This window comes from Myotis brandtii, unplaced genomic scaffold, assembly GCF_000412655.1.
Source record: "Myotis brandtii unplaced genomic scaffold, ASM41265v1 scaffold266, whole genome shotgun sequence".
Classification (NCBI taxonomy): domain Eukaryota; kingdom Metazoa; phylum Chordata; class Mammalia; order Chiroptera; family Vespertilionidae; genus Myotis; species Myotis brandtii.
In genome coordinates this window covers 854776-872004 of record NW_005360124.1, presented here as the reverse complement: position 1 = coordinate 872004, position 17229 = coordinate 854776, and the positions used below count along the sequence as shown (strand labels likewise).

Sequence of the window (17229 nt, the reverse complement as noted above, 5' to 3'; positions counted from 1 at the left end):
CGTGCGCTGACTCTCCGGAGAAAGGACATCCTGTCAGGCCGTGGCGTCTGTGCCCTGTCCTCCTCGCCCTGGTCTCCTCTCTACCGGGGAGGCGGGGAGGCGGGGAGGCGTAGGAAGGAAGCCTCTGTTTCTCCGAGGGAGACGCGGAGCCCACGGTCGGCCGCTGCCGCTGCCGGGGTAGGCTCGGAAGCCCGGTTTGCCCCTGGAGGCTCCCGGTTGCCGGGTGTGAGGTCTCAGTGTTCTTGCCATTTTCCTGGTCATTCCGAGGAGGCCTTGGTTGCCGGTCCTGTAGAAGTGCCCATCCTGTTTCGGCATCCGCTGCTCACCCAGCTCTCAGTATGGTAGAGGGAAAGGCTTTGCTTTTTTTCTTAGATTGTGTACGTATTAGTTTTACGTAAACAAAAACAACACAGAACGGTGTTTTTGAGAATATGTGTAATCTAAAAAGATGACCCAAGATATGTGCTCGAATTTTTGAACGAAAATTGCACACCTGGAGCTAGCAAACACCCCAGAGCGTTGAGAAAATGTAATAGTTTTGATTGCTCAGCTTTAAAACATTTAAACTTAAATTCACAAGATCCTGTGAGGCCTTGGTCTTAAAATAATGATGAACCCATAAGTACTGGCTACTGCCAGGAACTGGTCTGGGGGCTTTACAAATATTAAGTCGTTTAATCCATGCCACATCCAAATGCTTTGGTTCTGAAAAATACATGGGAATCGAGCCAGTAACCTGTTTGACAGGCAGACAGTGCCTTTAATAGAGTCCAAAGGGAGCTTGGTGATACATGATTACACTTATTAAGGGACATTAGCGTTGCCTCACCCAGTGGAGTACTTCTTGCACACAAGAACTGGTTTAGGAAAAGTTCTAGAGGAACAATAGAAGATATATCTTTTTAAGGATTTTAAATATTTTTTTACTTGCATTTTCTTCAATGCACCTCCAAAAAAACCTAATTTTTATTCTAAACTTGCTTTGAAGTTTGTTAAAAAGAAATAGCAGACCCAAAATGCAGTCACTGTGATAAGCCCCACCAAGACGTAATACCTAAACTAATCACAGGGGTGGAATTTTAATTCAATTTGAAATTTCCTGATCAGCACTAGTGAGGTAATATGCCCAGTAAGAACCCCCTGCCCTTCGCTAAGGGAAGGTGATCTTGCCTGAAATAATCCACTCTTTTACCTTTCTTGTCCTACTATCTTTCTGTCTAAAACAATCTTCCATTTTTTACAATTCCTTGTAGTGCCCTTCTAGTTGCTAGATGGGATGCTGACTCATTAACTGACTCATGAATCAATTAAGAAACCAATTAGACCTTCAGATTTATTCAGTTGAATTTTGTTCTTTAACAAGATTCATTTTGAGGATACCGGTATTAATCAAAGGATATTGACAGTTAATATACCTCTGTCTATATTATACTGCAATGACAATTTAAATTGGTCATGGGGACCTGAAAAATTAAGTTGAAAAGTTTGGTTTAAAAAAAATTTTTTTTTTTATGTTACTGGAGGGAATTGAGTTTCCAACAACCTGGAGCAGAAATTTGGGGCCTGTTTGGCTCAGAAGACATTAATATTGCTCCATATGTTACAATGTGTCTTCTCCCTTGAACCAGAAGCTGAACATTGTGGCACCTCTTGACAAGTTAACCTTTAACAAACACTGTGCCAGTGCTGTTTTTCCTGTAGGGCCATGGAGTCAGAAGTGCAGAGGTTGTGTTCATAGCTTTGTCAGCCAATTTTTTCCCCTTAGTGCTTTTTATTCACTTTGTTAGTGAATTATATTGGCTCCCCCTTTAACTATGTCCAGAATGCATTGACTCCTCACCACTTCCACTGCTCCCAACCTGATGTTAGTCACCACCATGGCTCTCTGATGCATTGTTGCAATCACCAGCTTTCACCCTTGCCCTCCTCACCTATTCCCAACACTGTAGCCAGAAAACTCATGTTCAGATGGAGGCAGATTACTATTTCCCCTCTCAAAATCCCTCAGTGGCTCTTCAATTCTCTGGGAGTAAGAGCCAAAGTCCTTAACATGGCTACAAAGCCCCTCCTTTTACTTCTGATCACACTCTTTATTCCTCTGACTCACTCCACCCAAGCTATACTAGCCTTTTTGCAATTCCTTCATCATGCCAGGGCTTTGCACTGGCTGTTCGTTCTGCCTAGAAAGCTTTCCCTCCCTTTGGTGTCTGTATTGGTCACACCTCCATCTCCTTCAATCCTTTGCTCACATTCTCAATGAGAGCAATTCTTACCACTCATTTAAATTGCTGTCTGCTGCCCTCTCCTCTGCCTTCCCCTCACTTGGTCTGTTTTTTTTGTTTTTTTTCCTTGTAGCACTATGTGCATTTTGTCACCTGCCATGTCACTTAACTATTTGTCACAAAACAAAAACAAAACAACAAAAAACTATTTTTCATGGTTATTTGTTTCTTGCCTGTATCACTCCATAAGAACTTAAGTTCAACAAGGGCAGAGACTTGGCAATTTTATCAGTATATCCTGTAGGACCTAGATCATTATCTGGCTCATGGTAGACTCCCTAGAAATATTTGTGGAATGAATGAAAGATGCAAGATGTTGATGCAAGAACATTCAAACTCGTGGAGAATTTTTGTAACAGTTTATTTGAACCAAACAGAAGACACATCTGGATGCAAGATCTCATCAGAGTGAGAAAAATGCTTCCCAGAATGACATTTCGCAGTTCCTTTCATACATTTGGAATTAGGGAGGGTAAAGAAGATTAGTACATGAATGTGGAAGAAAAGTAAGGCAGTGAAATCTCTATGATTGGATTACAGGATAGTTAACAAGAATATGTTCTCTCTTCAGGTTGGTTATGCTTCACAGGGATCTTAAAAAGAGGCTTTTCAAGTGTGTTAACCTAGATCGGTGATGGCAAACCTTTTGAGCTCAGCGTGTCAGCATTTTGAAAAACCCTAACTTAACTTTGGTGCCATGTCACATATAGAAATTTTTTGATATTTGCAACCATAGTAAAACAAAGATTTATATTTTTGATATTTATTTTATATATTTAAATGCCATTTAACAAAGAAAAATCAACCAAAAAAATGAGTTTGTGTGTCATAGGTTCGCCATCACTGACCTAGATGCATAAAAACAATGAACAGGGCTTGCTTAAGGCAAAGATAAACTTTTTATGGGCCTGGGATGGGATTAAGTACCATGACCTGCTCAGTTAGGAACTTGTGATCAGATCACCCTGTGAGGTTACTTTTGGTTAGGTTTATTACAGAACCCCTTTTTCATTCAGGACAAGCCAGGCTCTACAGCAGTAGTTTGTCATTAACGTTTGATTCTCCTCTCTTCTTATGGTGTATTAGTACTCTGATAGAGTTCTAATTTTATAATAGGACTAGAGGCCCGGTGCATGAATTCGTGCACAGGTGGGGTCCAGCCGGCCTGCCCCAATGGGGGTCAGCCCGCCCTGATGGGGGCCGATCGGGGGTGGGGTTGGCCAGGGGGAGGAGTGGCAGATGGTTGGGGGGGCCCGATCGGGGCCCCGATGGGACCAATTGGCTGCTGCAGTGTGCATCGTCATAGCGACCAGTCATTTTGGTCTGTTGTTCAGGTCACTTGGCTTTTATATATATAGATGAAAAATAAACTCAAAAACTTTAGAATGTTCTACCCTTCTTTCCTCTTTCACTGTCTGCCTAAAGTTTTCAACATCCTCACATGGCTTGCTTCTCCCCCCACCCCCAATTCTCAGGTAATTGAGTTAGAATACTTCCTTGAGTCAGTTAGGGTACGTACAGCTTTGAGTTTGATATAAAACCTAATAGATGTGGAATGAATGTTGTTGGCTGCTATCCATTCTCACCTTTGTCCTTCCTAAAGGGACCCATATTTTATTTTGTATCCCATCCTTCTCACTTACAATAAAAAAATATCCCCAGGCATTGCCAACCGTCCTTGGGAGGACAATATCATTCTTCCTTGGAGCCAGGGGTTGGGCTCCAATATTTACTTCCTTTGGGGCAAGTAAATATTTTCTCTGAGCTGCTCTGGCCTTATGGATGCCAAATGTGTCAAAATGCAACTTCAAGACATCCAGGGATTCTTGTAGGAGGGGAGGGTCCCCAGTCAACCTAGGTCAAAGCATTTAATGATATTCAGTGGGGTAAACACAATGACTCAAATTTTCAGAAGCAACCCTCTAAGTAAGTCAGTTGTTTTGAACTTCTCTCCAGACAATAGGGTGTTTTGGAACTTCTCACAGACAGTAGGGTGGTGAAGACTTGGGATGGGGGTTTGGGGGTTCAGGCTAGAAGGGGTCATGGGGGGAGAAACGGAACATCTGTAATACTTTCAAAAATAAAGATTAAAAAATAAAAATAGAGTGGAATTTGATTAAATAAAAATAGTAGGACTATAAATGGCTCTAATCTTGAACTGTCCTGTTGTTCCTTTCCCCTGGGTATGGAACAGTCCATAGTGCCTCTCAGGGGGGGACATACTTATACTGAAAACCTGTTTGTTGTTTATCTGAAATTCAAATTTAACTGGGCACCCTGTAATGAATGAATGAATAATGTTGCCCAAATTGGCTATCTGCAGTATCTCCCAGATCCTTTCTGCTGGAGCTTGCACTCTTGGTGAGGATCCACCTAACAGATACATTGGCTGCTTGTCAGATTGTCTGTGCTGTCTTCTTGCAGTGACTGTATAAACAGCTCCCTCTTCTCCTCCCACCATGTTGTATTTTGAAAAACATCAAACCTACAGAAAAATTTCAAGAAGTATACAATGGACATCCATATACTATTTACATAATTCACCAATTTTAACATTTTGTCACATTTCTCCCTTTGTGCATGTGTGTATTTTTTGGCTGAACCATTTGAGAGTTGCAGACATCTAGATACCTAAACCCCCAACCTTTAGTGTATATCTCTCAAAAATGAGAATATTTTCCTACATAAGCACAAATGCAATGATCACACTCAGGACATTTGGACATGACACAGTACTATTTTCTAACATGCAGTCCATGTTTAAATTTCTGCAATTGTCCCAATAATGGTATACTTTTTAATTTAACACTTATTTTTACTGAAGATTTGAGCAGGATTCATACATTGCATTTTTTCTTTTCTTTTTTTTTTTTTTTAGTGTTCTTTAATGTAGCACAGGTTGCCAATTTTTTTTTCCATTCACGATGTTGACATTTTGGAAGAGTCTGGGCCCATTCTTTTGCAGTTGATTGTTTCCCCATGGTTAGACTTACATTAAACATTTTTTTGGCAGGAGTACTATATAGGCGATGTTGTGTCACACATCTCAGTGTATCACAGCAGAGGACGTATGAGGTGGCAATGTTTTTTTAATGATAAGTTTGATCACTTGGTTAAGATAATATCTACCATATTTCCCCATTATAAACATTCATTTTCCCTTTGAAATTAATAAGTAACTTGTGATACTTTGGGCTGTGTGAATATTCTTTCCCCCCATCTTTCTCCCAATGGCTTTAGCATCCAGTGATGATTAACTCCTGAAATCAAATACTGCTATGTAGTTGTGAAATGACGATTTTCTATTTTTACCATCCTTCCTATGTTTATTAGTTGGCATTCTTACATAAAGGAGGACTTTCACTTTATCCCATTTTCTTTAAAGTTTCTCTTTAAGGACAGTGTGAGCTCATGGATTCTATTTTATTAAGTGTGTTATAATCCACTCCAGTCATTATCTATTTTGATGCTCAAATTGTTCCACATTTGGCAAGTGGCAGCCCCTTAAACTGGTTCTTACATCTCCTTGACAGATCTTCCTCAGTTTTGAGGGCTTCCCTAATTTCTGGCACAAGATGTCCCAGGTTTACCTTAAAATTAGGCATTTTCCCAATACTGTTTGGAAAGTGAGACCAGGGTGCCATGTGTACTCACTGTTCTAGGCTAAAATTGCTTTTAGGTTCTCTCAATGGACAGAACTAAGAAACATGTTTTAAAAACCATTAATTCATAATGATAGCTCTATCCGTGGTCGGCAAACTGCAGCTCACGAGCCACATGCGACTCTTTGGCCCCTTGAGTGTGGCTCTTCCTAAGCCTTAGGAGTACCCTAATTAAGTTAATAACAGTGTACCTACCTATATAGTTTAAGTTTAAAAAATTTGGCTCTCAAAAGAAATTTCAGTCGTTGTACTGTTGATAGTTGGCTCTGTTGACTAATGAGTTTGCCGACCACTGCTCTGATACCCAGTTCAGTAGGAGAAGATTCTTCCTCTCCTTGCACCATTCCATATTTGTGTCTTTGTTCTCCCACAATGAACTCTCTGTTTCCTCAGAACATCAATATATTTACTCATTTGCTCAATCCTGCAATATACACAAAACAGTTTCAGAATTGCCTTACCACATTACTACCCAAAACAAACCTACCAAGTAAAGTTCAAGATATTTTTTGTCCTTAGAATATATCCCACTGAAAGTGTATAGTCAGAATACTTTATGTTCAAAAGGTTTTTTGGATTCCTTTTTCTTTGCAGTTGTAGGTCTTTCCACCCCTACCCCCAATCTTGTTGATTCAATTTAATTTTTTGAATATGTAAAATGCTAACATGGTTGAAAATCCAAAGCTATAAAGAACATTATATTAGAACAGTTCCCCTTTCTATCTCTTCTATTCCATTTCCCCAGCCCCCTTAGGTAACGAGATTGATTTGTTTTATGTTTATCTTTTCTGTGTTTTGTAAAAATAAATGAATATATATTTTATATATTTATGTAACTATATACAAAATCTAGCATGCTACATATAATCTTTAGTATCTTGTTTTCCCCCACTTAATAATATATTCTGGAAATCAATTTGTCATTTCATGGAAATATTTTATGTTTTTTAATTTTCCAGCTGTTTAGTACTCCATTAAGTAAATTTACCATAGTTTATTCAACCAAACTCCTATGTATGGGCCTTTGGGATGTTTCAATATTTGCAATTATAAATAATGCTGCAATGAATAACCTTATGCCTGTGTTTTCTTGTAATGGCAGAGGTGTATTTTTAGGGTAAATTACTAGGAGTGGGATTTCTACCCCAAGGGTAAATGCACATGTAGTTTTGCTTGATATAACCCAATTCCTCTCCATTTTGTACCCTCCAATAGTGGATGAGAATGTTTGTTTTCCAAAAATCTGTTCAACAGATTGTTTCTACAAGAGTTTATATTTTGCCAATGTGATGGGTGAAAAATAGCATCTCATATTGTTTTAACATCTACTTCTCTTTTTATGAATTGAGCATATTTCATATATCCTTCTCTAAAAAGTAAATATAAAACTTTAGTGATAATACTTGAACTGAATGTTTTATCTGTGCTAAAATAAATGAAACAAAAAAAAATTTTTTTTCAAAGAATCTCCCTCTGGGTGGTTTCATGTACACAAGAAGTAGTTTTATAATGTATTAGAGGGCAATGACTTTCAAGATAAAGCATTATTTTGTAACAGTATTGCAAAACAGATATGTGAAGTTAAGAGAAACATTATCTGAATGGAATATGGTGTGTATTTTCCTCTGCAATTTAGAGGAAGGTTAATAATCATATCATTTGCTGTTTTGCTCTCTTACAAAAGGTTCTCGCTTTATTTTTTTCCTCACTTTATTTTTTTAAAATATATTTTTATTGATTTCAGAGAAGAAAGGAGAGGGAAAGAGAGATAAAAACATCAATGATGAGAGATAATCATTGACTGACTGCTTCCTGCATGTCCCACACTGGGGATTGAGCCCGCAACCTGGGCATGTGCCCTCACCAGGAATCGAACAGTAACCTCCAGGTTCATAGGTTGATGCTCAACCACTGAACCAGGCCAGCTGGGCAAGGCTCTCACTTTAATTCTATAGGGTCTGTTGGGCAAAAGGTATTACCCCTTTTTATAGGTGAGACTAAAGTTTGGAGACTTATCCAAGATCACGTGACTAGCAAGTGGCTGAGTCAGAATTAGATCTCAGGCTATTTGACTCCTAATCCAGTATTTTTTAAGTAACGAAAGATTAAATACTGAATTATGAATTTATACATTGGGCATTTGTGTTTCAATGGTGGGTCAGAATTGGAGTTTTTTTTCTTGTATGCTGATGGAAAATTTATTTAAAAATACTGATTATTTAAATGAAATAATTAAGTTAACAATGTTGATTAAATGTTGGTTTGTTGTGGTTTTTTCCCCCTGATTTTGGGCATGCTCAGTTACTCAGGCTAAGCCAGATGGATAGCCAATGGAGATGCCTAGAAAAGTGGGGATAAAGTGTAAACAGGGGTCTCATTTACCATTTTCAGCTTTTGGGGCAGGGGAGGATTCCAGTCAGTCTCCCTTCAATGACTTCCCACTGCTGTTGAGATAAAGACTGACTCCATCTTGGGGTCCAGTCTCTGAGGAGCCTGGTCCCTCCCTGCCTTCCACCGTCATGTTGCCTATTCTCCCCAGGCTGTCTTTGCCTTAGCCACACTTTGCCTTCTTTCAGTCCTCAAACCTGTCATCCAGGGCTGTTACACACATTCTTCCTGGGCTGCTTCTCTCTCTCTCTCTCTCTCTCTCTCTCTCTCTCTCTCTCTCTCTTCCTCTCTGGCATCACTTATTGGGGAAGCTCTGGTCTCTCTGCCTGGGCCAATCTCTTTTTATGTTTTCTCCTCCTCCTCCTCCTCCTTTTCTCCTTATTGTTGTTATTATTTTTAATCCTCACCTGAGGATATTTCTCCATTGATTTTTAGGGAGAGTGGAAGAGAGAGGAAAAGACAGAGAAATATCAATGTGAGAGAAATACATTGATTGGTTGCCTCCTGTATGAGCCCTGACCAGGGCTCGGGCTGGGGAGGAGCCTGCAACTAAGGTACATGCCCTTGACCGGAATCGAACCCAGGACCCTTTCATCCTCAGGCCGATGCTCTATCCACTGAGCCAGACAGGCTAGGGCTCTCTTATATTCTCTTATAATACCATGTACCCTTTCTTCATAGCACTCCTCACAATTGCAACTTTACAAATGTTTGTGCACTTACTTGATCAATGTCTGTCTCTTCCACACTCTGGCTTTGCTCACCATGGTGTTCCCCAGCCTAGCACAGTGCCTGACACATTGTAGGAGTTCAACCAATATCGATAATGAGTGTTGGTGTGTGTGGTTGCATGCATGCCTGAGCACAGGCAGTTTCCTATGCTCGGCAGGCCACTTTCATCCTTCACCACATCTTCTCTAGGTTTTATTTTCACCTTTCTGTATCTGCTTATGATATTTGGAGCCTTTAGTAGATGTATGTTTGATTGCATTGTTCTCTTGCTCCTTCTTCTGCATGTATATCCTCTGCTTTGTAACCTGTCAACTCAGACACAAACCCCACACATACTTGCAACCCACTTCTAAGCTTCATGGGTTTAGGGGTTTTGGTGAGAAGTCGAGGGGTTGTCTCCTCCATCACGGCCACCCATCATTTCACATGCTCTTCTTCCTTCTCTCTTTCTCCCTCCCGATTCTTCTTCCTCTTCTTCAGGAGTGTCACAGGCAACTCATCCTACACTGGGTGATTTTGCAGAATCCATGGTGCCAGCCAACATCCATGACCCCACAGGTATTCCCCTTTCCCAAGTGATCCGACCCAGGTCTTTTCCCAGTAAGGACAAATCTTGTGGAAGAAGAATTCTAGTGCCAGCTACTAAAGTAAGTAATAATAAAAGGATACAGTTTCATTATCTTATATTAGAGGGAGATAATTTCTGGTCAAGTTTGAAGGATGTCCAGTGCCCTAGCCCATGCCATTTTGAGAGAGATTGGTGGAAGGGAGGGTGAGAGGAAGTGTGAATAATAAAATGCTTTCTATACTCTGAGATGCATTTCTCCTACTGCAGTCCTAGCATACGTCCTTCCTAAAATTACTTTCCAGACACTCCCTTCTCTCCCCATTTCTACCCTTAGGCAAAATAACAGAAACAATTACACCATTCTCAAGAGTTCCTCTGAGGACACTTGGACAAAATCAGATTCAGGGCAGGGCATTTGAATTTCTGGAATTACCAGGTAGAATCAGTTCAAGGAGTCCTGACCTTAATATGTCATCTTCCTTTCACAAGCAGTTAAGTGTGTCTGAGCTTTCCAAGTGGGTATTTCTGCCATCCTGGGTTCTTCTTTCAGGCTTTGTTGCATTTCTTCACCCAAAGCAATCTTGTACAAATTTCACATGATGATGTTGTCACTTTAGAGTTCGAGGTTTTAGTGTCCATGCCCTGAGAGCTTTAATTTCTGTACCAGGTGTTCATAAGTGTGAGCCTACCCTCCCACTCCACACCCACAGTCACTGAGCACATTGTGTAAGTATTATTTCATCATTACTTACAACTGCCCTTTGACAGAGATTGACAGACATACCGTCCCCATCATATAGATGCAGAAACTGGGACTAAGGATAGGAAGCTTGTCCTAAGACACACAGCTATAAAGAGCAGGATTTGAACCTCTGACTCAACACCAAAGCCCATGAGCCTAAATGTCAGACTGTGTACCATGGCTGGTGGGGAGGGAAGGGTGAGGAATGGAAATCTGTGTTTTGTTAAATCAACAGGTATGTTGACATGTCTCTGTATAAACAGTGAAATTAGAGTTACATAAGAAGAGACAGTAACTCCTGAAAACACATTGGCGAACTTGGCTCTGCCTTAACTGCTGTGAGCTCTTGATTTTGCTCATCAATGTCTTACTTTTCTTTTGTCAGCATATTTTTGTTACTCATTAATCAACCAGCTCTCTTTTGGAATAGCTGTTTTTATAGTTTTCTAGAAAAAATATCTGCTTCCCTTTTCACTTTTTCCTAGGATATTTTCCCACAAAAGAGAATATCTCTAAATTTGTATTATTCCAAGCCTGAGAGAACCAAGGTCATAAACCATTATGGGATTTTTAAGGTTATTAACTTCTTTCTCCCCAAAAATACACGTGCGCACACACACATACATTGCTTTTGCATAGACATTATTTATTATGGGATTTTTAAGGTTATTAACTTCTTTCTCCCCCCCAAATGCGCGGGCACACACACACATTGCTTTTGCATAGACATTATTCAAAATATGTACTTTAAAACTCTTGGTTGCAGGCAATCAGTATTTAAGATGACTTCAAAATACATTGAGCTTGTGTGAGAGTGGGGAGGAAGTTGGTTGCAGTCTATCAAGATAGAGCACACATGCCCTGGCTAGTTTGGCTCAGTGGATAGAGCGTTGGCCTGCGGACTGAAGGGTCCCAGGCTCGATTCTGGTCAAGGGCATGTACCTCACTTACAGGCGTGGTTCCCAGCCCTAGTCGGGGCACCTGTGGAAGGCAACCAATCGATGATGTGTCTCTCTCACATTGATGTTTCTTTCTCTCTGTCTCTCCCCCTCCCTCCAAAAAATCAATGGAAAATAGCCTCAGGTGAGGATTAAAAAAAAAAAGACAGCACACAATGAACCAGTACTGGAGCCTGCTTGTAGACCACAAAAGCTTCTGCAGAAGGAGGGTTAGGAACCTTCTCCTTTCTAGAAAATTGGAATGACTCAGAATACAGATGTTCCGCCTACCCCTGCATTTGTAATTATGAGCTGTGCATTGTCAGGGAGTCTTTGAATGATCTGTTTTTATATTTCTCATGCTGCTGTTCTTTTTTAGAATAATCTAGGACATGCCAGCTGAAAAATACAACAGTTGCTTGCAAAGAGAAAATGGCTTTTTTTTATGTGGGGGTGGGGACACAGAGTTCTCTTTCTCCCTCTGCTTGGGAACATGGTAGAGAGAATGAGCTAATAATTCTCAGAGAAATATATGAGTTCTGATGAACCCAGATATCTGGAGAACAACATGAAGTGAAGATGATTTAATGTAACTTTGAGCTTTAATCCTGGCATGAAAAAAATGAAGATATGATCATTTTACTTTAATAAATAAACACTAACACAAAGGAGATGAACCAGAGAAACCTGAATTTGGAGGCAGACTCATGCAGTAAAAACAAACTGGGTAGCTTGTTGCAAAATTATTATTGGTGCCATGTGTCCCTGGGCCGTGTCCCCCCTGGGTTTTTTTTTTTTTTTTTTCCATCCACATAGGAATGTCCCAAGTCCAGGCAGACCCTGGATTCAGATAAACAGATGGAACTTCAGATCAGATGAGTTCCTAGATAACCTGGCACAGAAAAAAAAGGCCTTATTTTTTTTTTTTAATTTGTCAAGTTTTTATCTGCACAAAGCATTCACTCCAGTCTTCTATTAGCTTTTAAATTCCCGGGATTCTGAAAGAAGTGGTGGAAACAGAAGCAACAGTATTAGCAGCACGAAATTTTAGAGCAAAAAAGGACTTCAAAGGAATACCCCTCAAATGTTCCTCCCATGCAAGGTCCTGGATTGGTGAAAGGAAATGTTCATCAGTTTGGATAAAGTGAAGAATAAAGAAAGAGGGAAGTGAATTTTATATAAAGAAAATGTTTTCAATTTGTGGGGAGTGAAACCCTTATCCTCAATCCTTTCTTTGCTGCCCCTTTTTCTGTGAAGGAAAGCAGAATATATTACTCCAAATTATGCCTCTTTGACAGAAAAAATTATTTTAAAAACAATTAAGCAGAAAATGCAGGAAAAGCTCCCCCCCCCTTTTTTTTGCCTAAAAGCATAGTATAATTTTTCCTTTTACTGGAAATAGACTTATGAACTAAGAGACACTAAAGAAATCTGCAAGCAAACCTTACTTCATTAATTTCCTCTCATAGATTTACCTTCCCACAGTTTGAAATCCTTGGAAACCTAAAACTGCTTTCCTTTGCCCTGTCATTTCTATAGAAAGTCATTGTTTTTGGTTGAAAATGCTATATAAGTTAGAGTTGTAAGCCACTGTTTTGAGTTAATCTTCATTTAGGTTTCTCCCACTGATGTATGCTGCTGCATGGTTGTTGTTTTTTTTTTCTTGTTAATCTGGTTTTCCTTCCCTTTCTTTCCTTCTCTTGTCGTTTCTCCCACTGATGTATGCTGCTGCATGGTTGTTGTGTTTTTTTCTTGTTAATCTGGTTTTTCTTCCCTTTCTTTCCTCCCCCTCCTCCTCCTCCTTCCCTTCCTGCTCCTCTTCCTCCTCTTTTGTCTTCTTCCTTTTTAAAGAGCTCCAGTGGAAAACCTAAGATAGAAGAAGAGGCTCAAGAAGTTGAGATGAGAATGGGGACCAAAGTGTCACTATGGTCCTGGGCTGGTCAAGAGCCCAGTATTGCTCTAAGTCCAGTTCAGAGGGAAGCCTCCTCCTCACTTGCCCATAATCAAATCCTGCCAGGTCTATTCCACAAAGCAGATCTGACTCATCCCCAATCACAGGCAGAGGAGGTGGAGCAGAGAGATAATGATGAGTTGCTAGAGTGAGCCTAGCTTAGTCTGCTTAACCACATAAAGAGAAGGACAGGTGCAGTGAACTCTCACTCAGGACTTTGTCCATCAGCAAACCATGCCTTGTGAATGTCATCTCTCGCCATTCAGATGCAGTGCTGCCTTTTTTTTTTGGATGGCAAGAATGTGGAGTGGAAGCTTTCGTCCCAGCCTTGGCCAAGAGGTGGAAATGTTGGAGAAAGAGCCTTCCTTCATGGACTAAATGGGTGTGCAGGGGGGCTGGGTAGGCTATGGAATTCACTAAAAGGGCCCAGAGAAGCGCTGATGGTTTTATTGCATCTGCCATCACTGGGTACCTAAGGATTGGAGAGAATCATAGAAAGGTGTTCTTAGTTTCACAATCAAGTAGGAAATATTATTTTAATTAAAAAAATTTAAATTTGTGGTAAAATATGCATAACAAAATTTATTATCTTAACCATTTTCAAGTGTACAGTTCAGTGGTATTAAGTTCATTTACATGGTTGGGCTACCATCACAACCATCTGTTTCTAGAACTTTTTCATCTTCTCAAATGGAAACTCTGTCCCCATGACACACTAACTTCTCCATCCTCCCTCCAGCTCCTGACAACCACCATTCTACTTTTTGTTTCTATGAATTTGACTATTTTAGGTGCCACACAGTGGAACCATATAGTATTTATCTTTTTGTGACTAGTTGCTTAGCATAATATCTTCAAGGCTGATCCATGTTCAAACATGTGAATTTCCATTTTATTTCTTTTTTAAAAAATTTACTGGGGCAAATTAAAAAAAAAAAGCAAGATGCAAATTGACTGTACCTTCATGACGCCCACCAGCCAATCAGGAGTGACTATGCAAATTAACCCAACAAAGATGGCAGATTAATTTGCATACACAGGCGCCTGGGGGTGGGGTGGGATGCAGGCGTTCTGCACCACCCAAGCTGCTCCGGGCTTCTGGGCAGCGTGGGAAGTCAGAAAGGCGGCTCTGGGCCAGAGCAAAGGCAGTTCCAGCAGCCAGGGGAAGAAAGGCCCATTCTTGCATGAATCTTCATGCATCAGGCCTCTAGTTGGTTAATAAAATTATATAGGTTTCAGGGGTACAATTCTATAATATATCATCTGTATATTGTACTGTGTGTTCACCTCCCAAGTCAAGTCTCTTGCCATCACCATTTATCCCCCCTATACCCTCTTCTGCCTCTCCCATCCCCTTTTCTCTCTGGTAATCACCATACTGTTGTCTGTATCTAAGAGGTGTTTTTTTCTTAATCCCTTCAGAATTTCCTTCATTTTCAAGGCTGGCTAATATTCCATTGTATGTACTTAACTGATGGTTCCTTTTTTTTTAGAAAACAAGTGCATTCTTCTGTTTGTAGTAGTCGGTATGGAGGGATTCCTGGGTAGATAGGGTAACTGGAGGTTTGTTTGAACATAAGATGAAAAGAAATAATGACTGTATTTCTGAGCATATTTTTAAAAAATATATTTTATTGATTTTTTACAGAGAGGAAGGGAGAGGAATAGAGAGTTAGAAACATTGATGAGAGAGAAACATTGATCAGCTGCCTCCTGCACACCCCCTACTGGTGATGTGCCCGCAACCAAGGTACATGCCCTTGACTGGAATCGAACCTGGGGCCCTTGCGTCCGCAGGCCGATGCTCTATCCACTGAGCCAAACCAGTCAGGGCTGAGCATAGTTTTTGATCATCAAGTGTCTGAGGATGTGGTTGTGATCTTGATTGGCCCATGGTGGTTTGTTGTAGGTGGATGCCTGTCTCAGAAGAACTGGATATTGCATATGAAACAGTGCTAATTTTTGATAATCCCACAGAGAAAATTTTATATTGAACTCAACTCACTTGTTTTTCATATTGCTCCTGTGGTGCAAAGGATTGATTTTTGTACTGCGTTTGCTATTTGGCATTTTCTTCTTTGGTAAACAGTATATGTAAGCCTTAATCCTTTAACCTTGAATATGAGCCCCGGGCTATTTGATGGAAAAAGAACTTTTCTTTGTTCTATTATGTGGCCTGGTGAAGGATTGTATTAGTCAGGGTCAGGCAGAGAAACAGAACCAGTAGGAGATATACTATATTATGAGACATATTGCAAGAAATCGGCTTACATTAGGCCCACCTGAAGTTCATAAGGCAAGCCGCAGGGACAACAGAGAGAAAGCTCAGGGACAGGCTGAAGCTTCTTTAAAGATTTTTAATCTGAATGAGGTCCATCCAGATTACCTAAAATGTGGGGGCTTTTAATCACATCTGCAAAATACCTTCACCTAGATTTGTGTTTGGTTAACTGGGGACTGTAGCCTAGCCAAGTTGGCATCTCAAAAAGACCATCATAGTCCACCCCTTGTCAACTTAGCACCAGATACATCTCCTTAAACCATACTTAATCTCCAAATAAAGAAAATAAAAGGCATACTAACATCATACAACTTCTCCCACATACAACTGAAACATGCTAACCAATTTCCCACAAGAAAATGTGAAGTCCTAGATGGTGTTCACTCTTCTCATTGATGTCCTATGATTTCAATGTTGTGATATAAAGGTAATTATAACTCATGCATCTTAAATTAGGTGATAAAGGAATAAGAGAGAAAAGAAAACAAAAATATTTGGTTACTATCCATATATAAACACACCCATAACAAAGTAAGGAAGAAATATTCATAATTATACAGTTCTCATCTCTGCAACTGGTCACATGGCTGTAGTTGGGATTTATAACTACTTTATTTCACTGCCCATCTCACTATACTTTGCTGTCAACAAATACTTCAACTGCTCATTGTTCTTTGTGTGGAAGGGTGGAGAGAGAGCGCGCGAGAGAGAGAATCATGTGTCAAACAAATGAATGGCCACTGAAAACAAATAATCTCCAAGGGGGTGGGGGGGTGATGGCAGAAGGCTGAAAGTGGTGGCCTCTGGGCTGAATCAAGCATCCAGATTCAGTGTTTGGTTAGCACAGTGTTTTATTTATTTATTTAATTTTAATAATCTTTATTGTTGAGATTATTACAGAAGTACCTCCCCCACCCCATATCCCCTCTCCACCCAATTCCTGCCCCACCCCAGGCCCTCGCCACCCTATTGTGTGTGTCCATAGGTAATGCATACATGCATATAAGATCATTGTGTAATCTCTTCCCGACCCACCCCCAACACCCCTTCCCTCTGAGAATTATCAGTCTGTTCCATTTCCATGCCCCTGATTCCATTCCATTCCCCAGTTTATTCTGTTCATCAGATTTTTTACTCATTTGATTTTTAGATTCAGTTGTTGATAGATACATATTTGTTGCCACTTTGTTGTTCATATTTTTTATCTTTATCTTTTTCTTATTCTTCCTCTTCTTAAAGAATATCCTTCAGCATTTCATATAATACTGGTTTGGTGGTGATGAACTCCTTTAGCTTTTTCTTGTCTGTGAAGCTCTTTATCTGACCTTCAGTTCTAAATGATAGCTTTGCTGGGTAGAGTAATATTGGTTGTAGGTTCTTGCTATTCATCACTTTGAAGATTTCTTGCCATTCCCTTCTGGTCTGCATAGTTTTTGTTGAGAAATCACCTGACAGTCATATGGGAACTCCCTTTTAGGTAACTAATTGCTTTTCTCTTGCTGCTTTTAAGATTCTCTCTTTGTCTTTAACCCTTGGCATTTTAATTATGATGTGTCTTGGTGTGGTCCTCTTTGGGTTCCTCTTGTTTGGGGTTCTCTGTGCTTCCTGGACTGATAAGTCTATTTCTTTTACCAGATAGGGGAAGTTTTCTGTCATTATTTCTTCAAATAGGTTTTCAATATCTT

At 40.1% G+C, this 17229-nt stretch overlaps 1 long non-coding RNA gene across 1 annotated transcript in view; it reads left to right on the top strand.

The window, feature by feature from the left end:
• Window positions 1–20: 20 nt before the first annotated feature.
• Window positions 21–17229, top strand: part of LOC102260804 — a 20695-nt gene continuing 3486 nt past the window's right edge. The window contains exon 1 of the long non-coding RNA XR_313703.2: window positions 21–177. This is a non-coding gene — a long non-coding RNA (uncharacterized LOC102260804). The remainder of the gene's footprint in view (window positions 178–17229) is intronic.